The sequence below is a fragment of the Sapajus apella genome, unplaced genomic scaffold (assembly GCF_009761245.1).
Source record: "Sapajus apella isolate SASKATOON/1434 unplaced genomic scaffold, GSC_monkey_1.0 scaffold24, whole genome shotgun sequence".
Lineage (NCBI taxonomy): Eukaryota > Metazoa > Chordata > Mammalia > Primates > Cebidae > Sapajus > Sapajus apella.
Window position 1 is genome coordinate 18,753,720 of NW_022436964.1, and position 10,967 is coordinate 18,764,686.

The following is a 10,967-nucleotide window of genomic DNA, read 5'->3' on the forward strand; positions in this document are numbered from 1 at the left end:
CACTTTCCCAGGTTAGTCTAAATACTTCTAAACATTTCCATGCAAAAACTATGTATTATATAGGTATGCAATTTTGTGTTTTGCAAAGCAGGATAATGTTATATGTATCATTTTCTCATGCCCATTTGAGGAAGTATGGCAAACACCTAAGAAGAAAGGACCAGTGGAAACTTACCCATCCCTTATACTATGTCCCAAAGAAAACCAATAGTAGTGGTGGGTATATTTTCTCATTGTCTTTTCTCTGTTCACACATATTTGTTTTGTTTTACTTAATCTTGATCCTCGCAAGTGCTATCCTTTCTATTTTTCTTGTTGTACAAGTACTATATGCTCATAGGAAAAGTAAAATTTAGAACATGAGCAATCTCAAAATCTACCTTTCCTAAGCTTATTGTTTATATTTTTGTGTATACCACAAAGACATTTTTTCAAGTACTGTAAACAGGAAAGGATAAATGTCACCAACAAATTACGACAGATTTGTTAAAAGCTCAATCCAGTTTGGGTTACATATTGAAGATATCTATATGCGACTTTAGTTTTGTCTTAAGTTGGGAGAAAGAGTAGAGGAGTTTTCACAACTTATTATTATCACAGAATCAGCATTTAGGAAAAGTTATCGTTTTCTTCCCATCTCTTCACTTCCAGCTCCATCATCACCTTCCCCACTCCAAGAGCTTTTCAGAGAATTTGACATTTGCTGCCTTTTCATCCCTCAGAGTTGTTTTTAGATCTGTTTTGTTTGTTTTTTTAATCAGATTAAAGCAAAACGTACTTGATTGCACTTTCAGGTCAGAAGTGCAGTTTCTTGCTTGAGAGCAGGATGTTTGTCTTCAGTGGCATTTAAAAGGCAAATCTCTGTTGAGCCTCTTTTAACACCCAGAATCACAATCTTGAATTTTCCACACACATCTTTTCGGGAAAATGTTTTAGTGGTATTAAATAATTACTACTGCTTTACACCAACATTTTTCTGGCTACAAACATTGGTTATTTAAACATTTTGGGAAAATAAAGAAAATAAAGGAATAAAACTTAAAATCATCCATAATTCTACTTTCTTGTGATAATCATTGTTACTTAAAATTTAATGTATTTTCTTTCAAACTTGTTTTTATGTGTGTACACACACACACACACACATTTTAATCACAATCTGTATATGATTTCAATGGCTATACAGGCTTTTATGTTATAGCAACTAATATAGTGAATGCTATTATTTTAATAAAAATTTAAAAACTCAGCCACAGTAAAAAAATATACATATCTCACCAAATATTAACATGTCTTTCATCAGTTTATTCCTATCCTGATTATTTTGATTCAATTATTCTTATGCACCTCATCTTGACTTGTAGCTAAAACCCTAGAGCTCCCAACTAGGGTTTCAAAGAACTCAATAGACTCTCCTTTCCATCTTTCAGATGCAGGCTTTGATTTTTTGCTTTTTGTTTTACTCACAGTTTGGGGAGGTTCGATTTGTTTTTCTTCTGCTCTTAGCACCACCAGCCAATCAAAGGTGTTGTTTGCATTTACAGGGGTCTCATTAAACTTCTAGCTCCAAAATGGACTGCCTCCCTGCCACCACCTGCAAGGTTCCAGAAAATATGAAAAGTTTAACTTACCTCTGGTTTCTTTATCTCTCAATTACCTATTTAATCTCAACAAATTTTATTGCACGTCTATGAAACACAGCCTTTCTGTAGGCGCTGGGCTACAGCAGTTAATAAGGACCCTACTAGCCTGGTGCCTCCTGTCCAAAAGGCTGTGCTGCTTATTCCACTGTAAACTGCTTAAAAGCAAGATCTATGTCTGTCCCATCTGGGCATCCATCAGCTCCTGGCAAAGTTCCTCTGACACGGTAGTAACTTAATTCAGCAGCAATTGGCCAAATGGGGGAGTGAAAAACATATCGCTTAAGAAAATAAATCAGCTGGGCCAGGCGTGGTCTCTCAGGCATGGAATCCCAGCACTTTGGGAGACCAAGGCGGGTGGATGAAGAGTTTGAGACCAGCCTGGCCAACATGGTAAAACCCCATATCTACTAAGAATATAAAATTGAGCTGGGCATGGTGCCTGTAATCCCAGCTACTCAGGAGGCTAAGGCAGGAGAATCGCTTGAATCCGGGAGGCAGAGGTTGCAGTGAGCTGAGATTGTGCCACTGCACTCCAGCCGAGGCAGCAGAGCAAGATTCCATCTCAAAATCTTCATAGATTTATTTTTTTGAATGAGGGAAATCAGGTCTAGTAAAAATACAAACCACTCTAGAAGGGGTAACATATGAAACACCTCTCAGCCATTAACAGGTTAGTGAGAAGATGTTTTCCAGCCAACTGACTTCCAAATTTGAACTGGGAGATAAAAAGGAGAGAACACCTGCTTTGGATCATGAAAGGCTTTTTGGGACAGCTATAGGAGTAATTTGGGAAATCCAGGGATCAAAAGGTGGTGCCTCTGAGGGTCAAAGTGAGGGACAAGAAAACTTAGACAATCAACTTCACAAATTCCACAATTCTATTCTATTCAAAATTCTTAGAAAAAGACAGAAACCAGAAACTATGAAGCATGTTTTCAAAGAGCTTCCAGCAGTAACTATGGAAGTGACAAATCACATGCCTGGATCCATCTGGGAGCTGGGAGACAAAGACAAAATGAAGTTTCCTCCCCTCTAATCCCACTGCAAAGATCCTGCCCTGCAAACAGATACGCTCATATTGTAATTTATTTTCAGATTTACAGAAAGTAACCTAGTGGGAAATTCTCTTCAAAGCAAGATTTAGCTGCTTGAAGTCTTGGTTTTATGAAAGCCAGGATATTCACAAACAGAATATGATCAATGGGGTAGAAGCCACAGCTTTGAGGTAAGCTGAAATGTGATGGCCTTGTAAATAGTCCCTGTAATTTCTCCTTCATTGAGATCCGATTTGTTAATCATTCATGTTAAGTTTAATGGAAAACATGCAGAATCAATTTGCAAGTACTGGCATTCATTTAAAAATCTATGAAGGTACTTTTACTATAGTGACAAAACACACAATTCACAATTACAGGCCCTAAATATATGTATTTTTTAAATTTGGAGCCTAATTGGCATGAGAACTAAGAGTATGAAACAAAACTAGATAAAACAAGTTTTAAGAAGTATCTGGTAAATTTCCAGAGGATTAATTGACTTGCCAATTTAAATTTGGAGTTTCCTAGGTTTTACGTTACTTTTGGAAGTTTTTGACTGCCTTTGGCTGGTTTGTAGCCTTTCATTTCAAATGGCCTTATCTCAGTGCCCAAAGCAAGACAACAGATAATGAAAGGAAAGGAACATCTAGAATTTTCTAGAAGACATATATTCACGTACATTCATTCACATAGGTATGACAGACAAGCACACACAAAAAGTTTTGTCTTGCATTCATTAAAATAACATAGTATAGTTTAAATAGGGTATCTATTTAGAGCATCAGATTGACTTTCTAAAATTTAAATTTAATTACTTTATTTCCCTACTTTAAAAATATTCTAGGGATCCCCATTGAGTTTGGATTAAAGTTTAAATAAATGGCATACTATATCTGTCATAATCTATTCTTTAGGCTTATCTCTTAGGTAACCACCATCCTCACCATGAGCCCTGGGTGCCTTTCTTTTCCTGGCACAAAGGGCACTTCCTTCAGGAAGTCTACCCTAAATCTTCATATTGGGCTTAGGGCCTCTTCTCTCTATTCCCCCACTATCTTTCGCATAGCTGTCTTATTAATTAATATTACTAATTTTACTCTAATAATATTAATTAATATTATTCAATAGTGATCTGGTTCCATGTCAGTCTTTTTCTCCAAACTGTATGTTCTCCAAATATGTGGACACTGTGGCTCTAGGATATAGCCCAACACAGTGTGAGTTCAAAATAATTACTTGTTAAACTGAACACAACTGCGTTTATTAGAACACCTATTGTATAGAAGTGGATAAACACTACCCAAGCGGAGTGGACACGATTCTCCTGACACTAGGCAAATTCTCATTTGGACAGGCCACCTGTCAACATGCACACCTGAGCTAGAATAAAGAAGGACTGGGGACAGGACAGAACTGGAACTGACAGGAGCCATGTTTTCCTGTTTCTTCTCTTATGTCTTGTCACTTTATCTCTCCTTCTGCTCCCTGTACCATTTTTCATCCCAACGCATGTGCACTCTCAGATACCCATCATGGTAAAATGGTCAACTGCCCATTAGACAAACTCTTGGCTTGAAAGTGGGAAGGATTTAAAGGCTGATTGTCTTATATGGAGAGCTGGCTTAGATTAGGGGACACAGATTTAAATACCTTCCAGAGCTAAGGAGAAGAGGTAACTATGTGAAGAGAATTTGTATTAGTTTGTTTTCATGCTGCTGATAAAGACATACCCGAGAGTGGGCAATTTACAATAGAAAGAGGTTTAGTTGAACTTATAATTCCATGTGGCTGGGGAGGCTTCACAATCATGGCAGAATGCAAGAAGGAGCAAGTCACATCTTACATGGATGGCAGCAGGCAAAGAGAGAGCTTGTGTATAGAAACTCCCACTTTTAAACCCACCAGATCTTGTGAGACTCAATTCACTATCATGAGAACATTACAGGGAAGACTCGCCCCATAATTCAATCACCTCCCACCAAATTCCTCCCATGACATGTGGGAATTGTGGGAGTTACAATTCAAGACGAAATTTGGGTGGGGACACAGCTAAACCACATCAACATTGAACTCAGATTTTTTAAAAAAAAGCGTTTGCAGACCAAGCCAAATAGGACCAACTATTTCACTGGCTGGCTGCTAATTTGGGATCTCTGGCTTTAACTATTAGTGAAGCTCCAACAGTGGACTCAGGAGCCAATGGCTGGGAATTCACATCACACATGTAAAGAATTTTAAGGTAGACTACATTGAAAGAAAAAACAATGAGGCTCTGGCATAAATATTGTTGAAAAGATATGCCTCCTACATATCAAATGACCTTAGATTGAAGGTGGTGGTGAAATACACACACACACACACAGATACAGACTATCTCAAAGACCAAGGCTTCTGAGCCCACACGCTTGTAGATCCAATCATGCTATTTCTCTATTTTGTTAATTCTTGATTGCCTATTTATTTTTATTTATAGGGCATCATCTGTAAGCTGAATGGGCTAGATATTGGGATGGAGGAATGAATAGAAATGATTACTGTCCTCGAGGACTTAATGGAATTGTAAAGGAAGACAGATGTTTATATTTTAAAACGTTCTAAAATGTTAGGGGGAATAGTAAGGTCTACAGAAGAGTGTCAGTTACACCTTAAGAAGCCTCCTTGAGGGGATAAGACTTCTGATACATTTTTGTACATGAATGAATAGAAGTTTACTAAGGAGTTGGGGAAGTGGGGTTGGGGGAGGGTACACAACAGAGAAGTTTGAACACAGTTTCTTAAGCATGAAAGTGCCTTAGAGGAATGTGGGGGAACTATTAGCAGCTCCGCAGAGCATTAGAAACATAGAGAATGATAAAAACTAGAAAAGCAAACAGAATCCAGACAATGCAGGCCTTAGAGGTCAGGCTAAGGATTTTGAACTCTATTCTATTTTTTAAAAATGAGAGTATTTGAAGGTGTAGCAGGATAATTTTATAATTATTAATTTACATTTTTCATTTATTCCTACCCAATCCACTGCAGTCTCCTTTCAAGAAGACAGCCTGAGCTTTTCTCTTCCCTTGTCCTGGAGCTTTGGCAGGGCCAAAGGAGAAGCTGTTGGAAGAACAACATTCTTTTTGCATGTGTTCAAAGACTGTTTTGTGGGGAGATTGTGCTCAGCATGCTGGCTGGGAGAGGAGAGAGAAGAATGTCTGGGAGCAAGAGACAGGAGAGGGAGGGAGAGAGAGAGAGAGAGAGAAGGGAAGAGAGAGAGAGAAGAGAAGAAAGAGAGAGAAGGGGAGAGAGAGAGAGAAGGGGAGAGAGAGAGAGAGAAGGGGAGAGAGAGAGGGAGAAAGAGAGAGAGAGGGAGAGAGAGAGAAGGGGGAGAGAGAAAGAGAGAAGGGGAGAGAGAGAGAGAAAGAAAGAGAGAGGGGGAGAGAGAGAAGGGGAGAGAGAGAGAATGAGAGAGAGAGGGAGAGAGAGAGAAGAGGAGAGAGAGAGAGAGAGAGAGAGAGAGAAAGACAGGTTTCTTTAGGTAGAGATGGAACTAAGGTTGGCAGTTGACCAAAGAGTCAGGGAGGCGAACCTGGTAACCTAGATAGTGAGAACTCAGAGAGGTGATTCAGAGAAGCCTGCCCCAGGCACTGATGCTTCTTGCTAGGCAAATGCATCAGTTGGCACAGTAGCTGTAGAGATGTCAATGCGTCAGGCGCCATGTAGGTTTGGAAAGTGAGGATATCAGTGGCATCTATGACAGCAGATTAGAAGCTACGTTTGTTTTTCATGGGCACCATGTAAGGTTTCTGGGCTACTCTAGGCAGAGGGAAGAACCCACATTAAGTACTGTGATTGAATTTTTTGCCAACTATAAAAATTGGGTCTTCGAGTGAGATTTAATTGGATTTAAAAAATGTGATATCTTTAAAATCTGTAGAATAAAATGTATGTATTCACCACAAAGATTTTTATAAAGGAAAATTACATGATTGGGTTTGAGTTATGACAGGATGTTTGAGAAAATTCACCTGGTATCCAGGAACCTTATTGCAATTTGGGAATCGGATCTTTCTGGAAACTGAAAAAGGTGGGCAAAAGACCAAAGATAAAATTCACAAAAGAAACAACCTTTCTTTAAGAAAGGTCAGCCCTTCCCAGATAGAAGGAGTATTTTCTAAAGTCTGTGCTCAAGGAATGAGAGCTCAGAAATGGAGACCAGCATTGGTCCCACTCCCAACAGCTAAGGAAATGATGACACTAGTGCAGCCTTTCCCATATCAGTTCAATCTTACAGATATCTGTGTCCACTAAAATACATTTTTTGAAAAGTTACATGTGATAATGGATCTAAAAAAAGAACCACAGTGTCCTAATCTATTTTCTATTGCTATCACAGAATATCATAGACTGGGTAATTTATAAGAAAAAGAAGGTTTACTTAACTCACATCTAAAGGCTCGGGAGTTTAAGATCATGGTGCCTGCATCTTGTAAGGGCCTTCTTGCTGCATCAAAAGATGGCAGATAGCATGAACAAGACAGTCAATGAGAGCTAATTTTTATAACAAAGTCACTTCTGTGATAACAAAGCCATTCCTGTGATAGTGACATTAATCCACTTGTGAGGGCTGAGCCCTTATTAATTCATTAATGAGGGCAAAGAGATTAAGATTCCAACACATGAACTTTTAGTGGACACATTTAAAACAATAGCACTTAGTATTATTGAATCCAAGTCCATGTTTTCAGGGATAAAGTACTGTTATTCCTATTTCAGAGCTAAAAATATGAAATCCCAAAGAGATTATAATTTTTAATTAAGTTATTTTTTCAATAAACATGGACTGAGCTCCACCATATTCCAGACACTCTGATAAGAAGAGCTTTGAATAATTCTAATTATGGGAAACAACTATAGAAGTAAATATTTCTAATATATGTTGATAAGTGGTAGAGCATATTTCGCACTTATCCTTTGAAGCATCTGTTCCCCACATAACCCTGTATCTCTGAGAACTTTTCACTCTCTCCTCAGTACTGACCCCTGCCAGATACAGTTTTGTGATTTAATGTAATATTCTTGTTTCAGTTGATTTTATCTGGTATCATCACCGAACTGAAGAGTGGCCAGCTAAATTCTTTCTTCAGGGAATTTAGAATTGGGCTTGAGAAGTAGTCAGTCTGAGCTGGTCTCTCAAGTCAAAGACAGTTCTAGTAAATTATATATTACTATGAATTTCATCAAAACTTTTAAATTAGTCGCATAAATTTGTTCAGAATAACTTATCTTTTTAAAATCTGTAGCATCTATGGGGGTGATGTCTCTCACTCCTAATATCAGTTATTGTGCCTTATCCTTTTTTTTCCAGAGTGTCCTTGTCAGAGATTTGTTAATTATATTAGCTTTCAAATAACCAACGTTTGTTTTTTTCCATCTTCTTCATTTGTTTTTGTTTCTATTTAATTAAATTCTGCTCTTATCTTTATGATTTCCTCTCTTCTATTTCTTTGGGTTTGTTTTACAATTCTTCTTCCTGAAGTTTTGTGATGGATGCCTTGCTCATTAGTTGTTAACCTATCGTCTTCTCTAATGCAAGCACATAAGGCTATAAATTTCTAGGTACTGTTAAAATTGCGTACTCTATGGTTTTAAACTGTTTTGTTATAATTAAGTTGAAAAGGTTCCTAATTTCCCTTATAGTTCTACTTTGACCTTTGGGCTATTGAGAAGAATATTTCCTAATTTACAAATACATAGAAAAATTTCCAGATGTCTTTTTGTTACTGACTTCTAGCTTTATTTCACTTTGGACAGAGAACACAGTTTTAAATGCTTGGAAATTTGTGAAGACTTGCCCAGACTATGATCAATTTTTGTGAATTTTACATGGTTGCTTTTTAAAAAAAAAAGGTATTCTGCAATTCTTGAGTACAATAAATATACATTAAGCCAAATTTCTTAATCATGTTGATCTTCTACATACTTAGAGCTTTGCTTTTGCTTTTTATTTTGTCCTTTGTGTTTTTTGAATTTCCAATTGAGGTATAATGTTAAAAACCTCCCAATATGATCATAGAGTTGCTTATTTCTCTTTAGATTTTGTTTTCTTCTTTATTTTGAGAAATGTGGCAATAAACATACATGTGCATGTGTTTTTATAGTAGAATGATTTATAATCCTTTGGGTATATACCCAGTAATGGGATTGCTTGGTCAGATGGTATTTCTAGTTCTAGATCCTTGAGGAATCACCACACTGTCTTCCACAATGGTTGAACTAATTTACACTCCCACCAACAGTGTAAAAGCATTCCTATTTCTCCACATCCTCTCCAGCATCTGTTGTTGTCTGACTTTTTAATGATCACCATTCTTACTGGTGTGAGATGGTATTTCAGTGTGGTTTTGATTTGTGTTTCTCTAATGACCAGTGATGATGAGCTTCTCTTTATATGTTTATTAGCTGCTTAAATATCTTCTTTTGAGAAGTGTCTGTTCATATCCTTTGCCCACTTTTTTATGGGGTTGTTTTTTTCTTGTAAATTTGTTTAAGTTCGTGGTAGATTCTGGATATTAACCCTTTGTCAGATGGGTAGATTGCAAAAATTTTCTCCCATTCTGTTGGTTGCCAGTTCAATCTGATGATAGTTTCTTTTGCTGCGCAGAAGCTCTTTAGTTTGATTAGATCATCTTTAGAATTTTTTTTTTTGTCCTCTGTAAGTAGTTTTAACTTTATCTTTTCTAAATCTGCTTTGTCTTTTTATTAAATAGTATCCTCTTCTTTCACTATGGGGTTTTTCTTTTAATTTTGTTATCATTTGAAACATACTTATTTACAATTTCTTGAAGGTTGCTATCTCAATTCCCCTTCACTCTGTCATCAATTCTTTTTTATGATAGATGAAGTTTTTCATCATATATTTTCTAAGCTTTATGTCGAGCTTATCATCAACTCCTTCTCACTCCTATTTCCCTTAGAAGATCTGTAAGGACAGAGTTCAAAATATCTTCCTCCAGATGAAATATAGATCTTCTTTAATCAGGCCCCATGCTGGGTTTACTATGCCACAACTAAATTACACATTGATTTGTTTGCTTAGAATTTCCATACCACATGGGCAATCTAATTTAGGCATATCATACCTGTGTATAATACAATTTAGATTTTTGTGTGTCTAATAAGAAACTTTATACCCAATCTCAAGGCCAAGAAAAGAGAATTCCTAGCCATTTCTCTAAGCCAGAAAGTAAAGCTTTTCTAGTCTCCTTTTGTAAAGAAGATAACCATTTGGGGTCTTGGCTTTATGCAGAGTTTTCGTGCATGGTTTCTACCCCACTTGGGCCCTAATCATGTCTCTGTTCTCGCTTGTAGTTCACAACCTAGTCTAATGTCACCTTAGGCTGTCTCAGCATTAGCTTCTGTGCTTATCATCCTGGTAATAAACTCTTGAGTGTTTTTTCGAAATTGCGAATTCCTCATTCTTTCCATCAAGCTCAGCCACATTCTCTCTCTCTCCATATATATGCACATATATATGCATATATGTATATATACCCGTATATGTATATATACACATATATACATACATATGCATTTATACATATTTGTATCAGGAAGGGGATGGAGAAATCCACATTCAGTTTACAATGATGCTGTCATTTTAAGTCCCACACCAATAAAACAAGAGGTCTAGGTGATGTCCAATAACCCTATGTATTTGAAGTTCTATTGCTTTCAGTGCCATTATTGACTTTAAAGCATTTCCATTAATTTCAAATTCTTGTAGTCCTTACCTGCTATTATTTTAATACTAGAAAAAATTATTATAAAAATTTCCTGAGTGTTGCATTTTATGATTACATATTTATAAAGCGCTAAGCTCAAGCAGAGTTCTATACAAGCTTCTCTGTTAAGGTGTGAGATTGTGACCAAGCTCTTTGTCTATCTTCCTTTTCAAAATACTATCTCTGTGTTGATTATCAGTGTCATTAAGTTTGTGCAGAATTATTTCATCTCCCTCTTCTTTGAAGCATATGGTAGGATTGTCATTCTCTTTCATTTTAAATTTGGTGTGGCCACGTGGCTCGCTTTGGCCAATAAAATTTGAGCAGATTATATGCCTTTATAAGGGAAGCTTTAAGAGCTAATGTGTGCTTCTCCACATTTTTTTCCATTCTCCCACAGAGATTGACAACATTTCTGGTAGTGTTGATTCTTTAGCCTAGATCCCAGAATGAAATTATGCAAAGTAGAGTTTCTAATTGATTCATAGCTAAAATGAAGTCTGGGAAATAAACTTTTGTCATTTAGG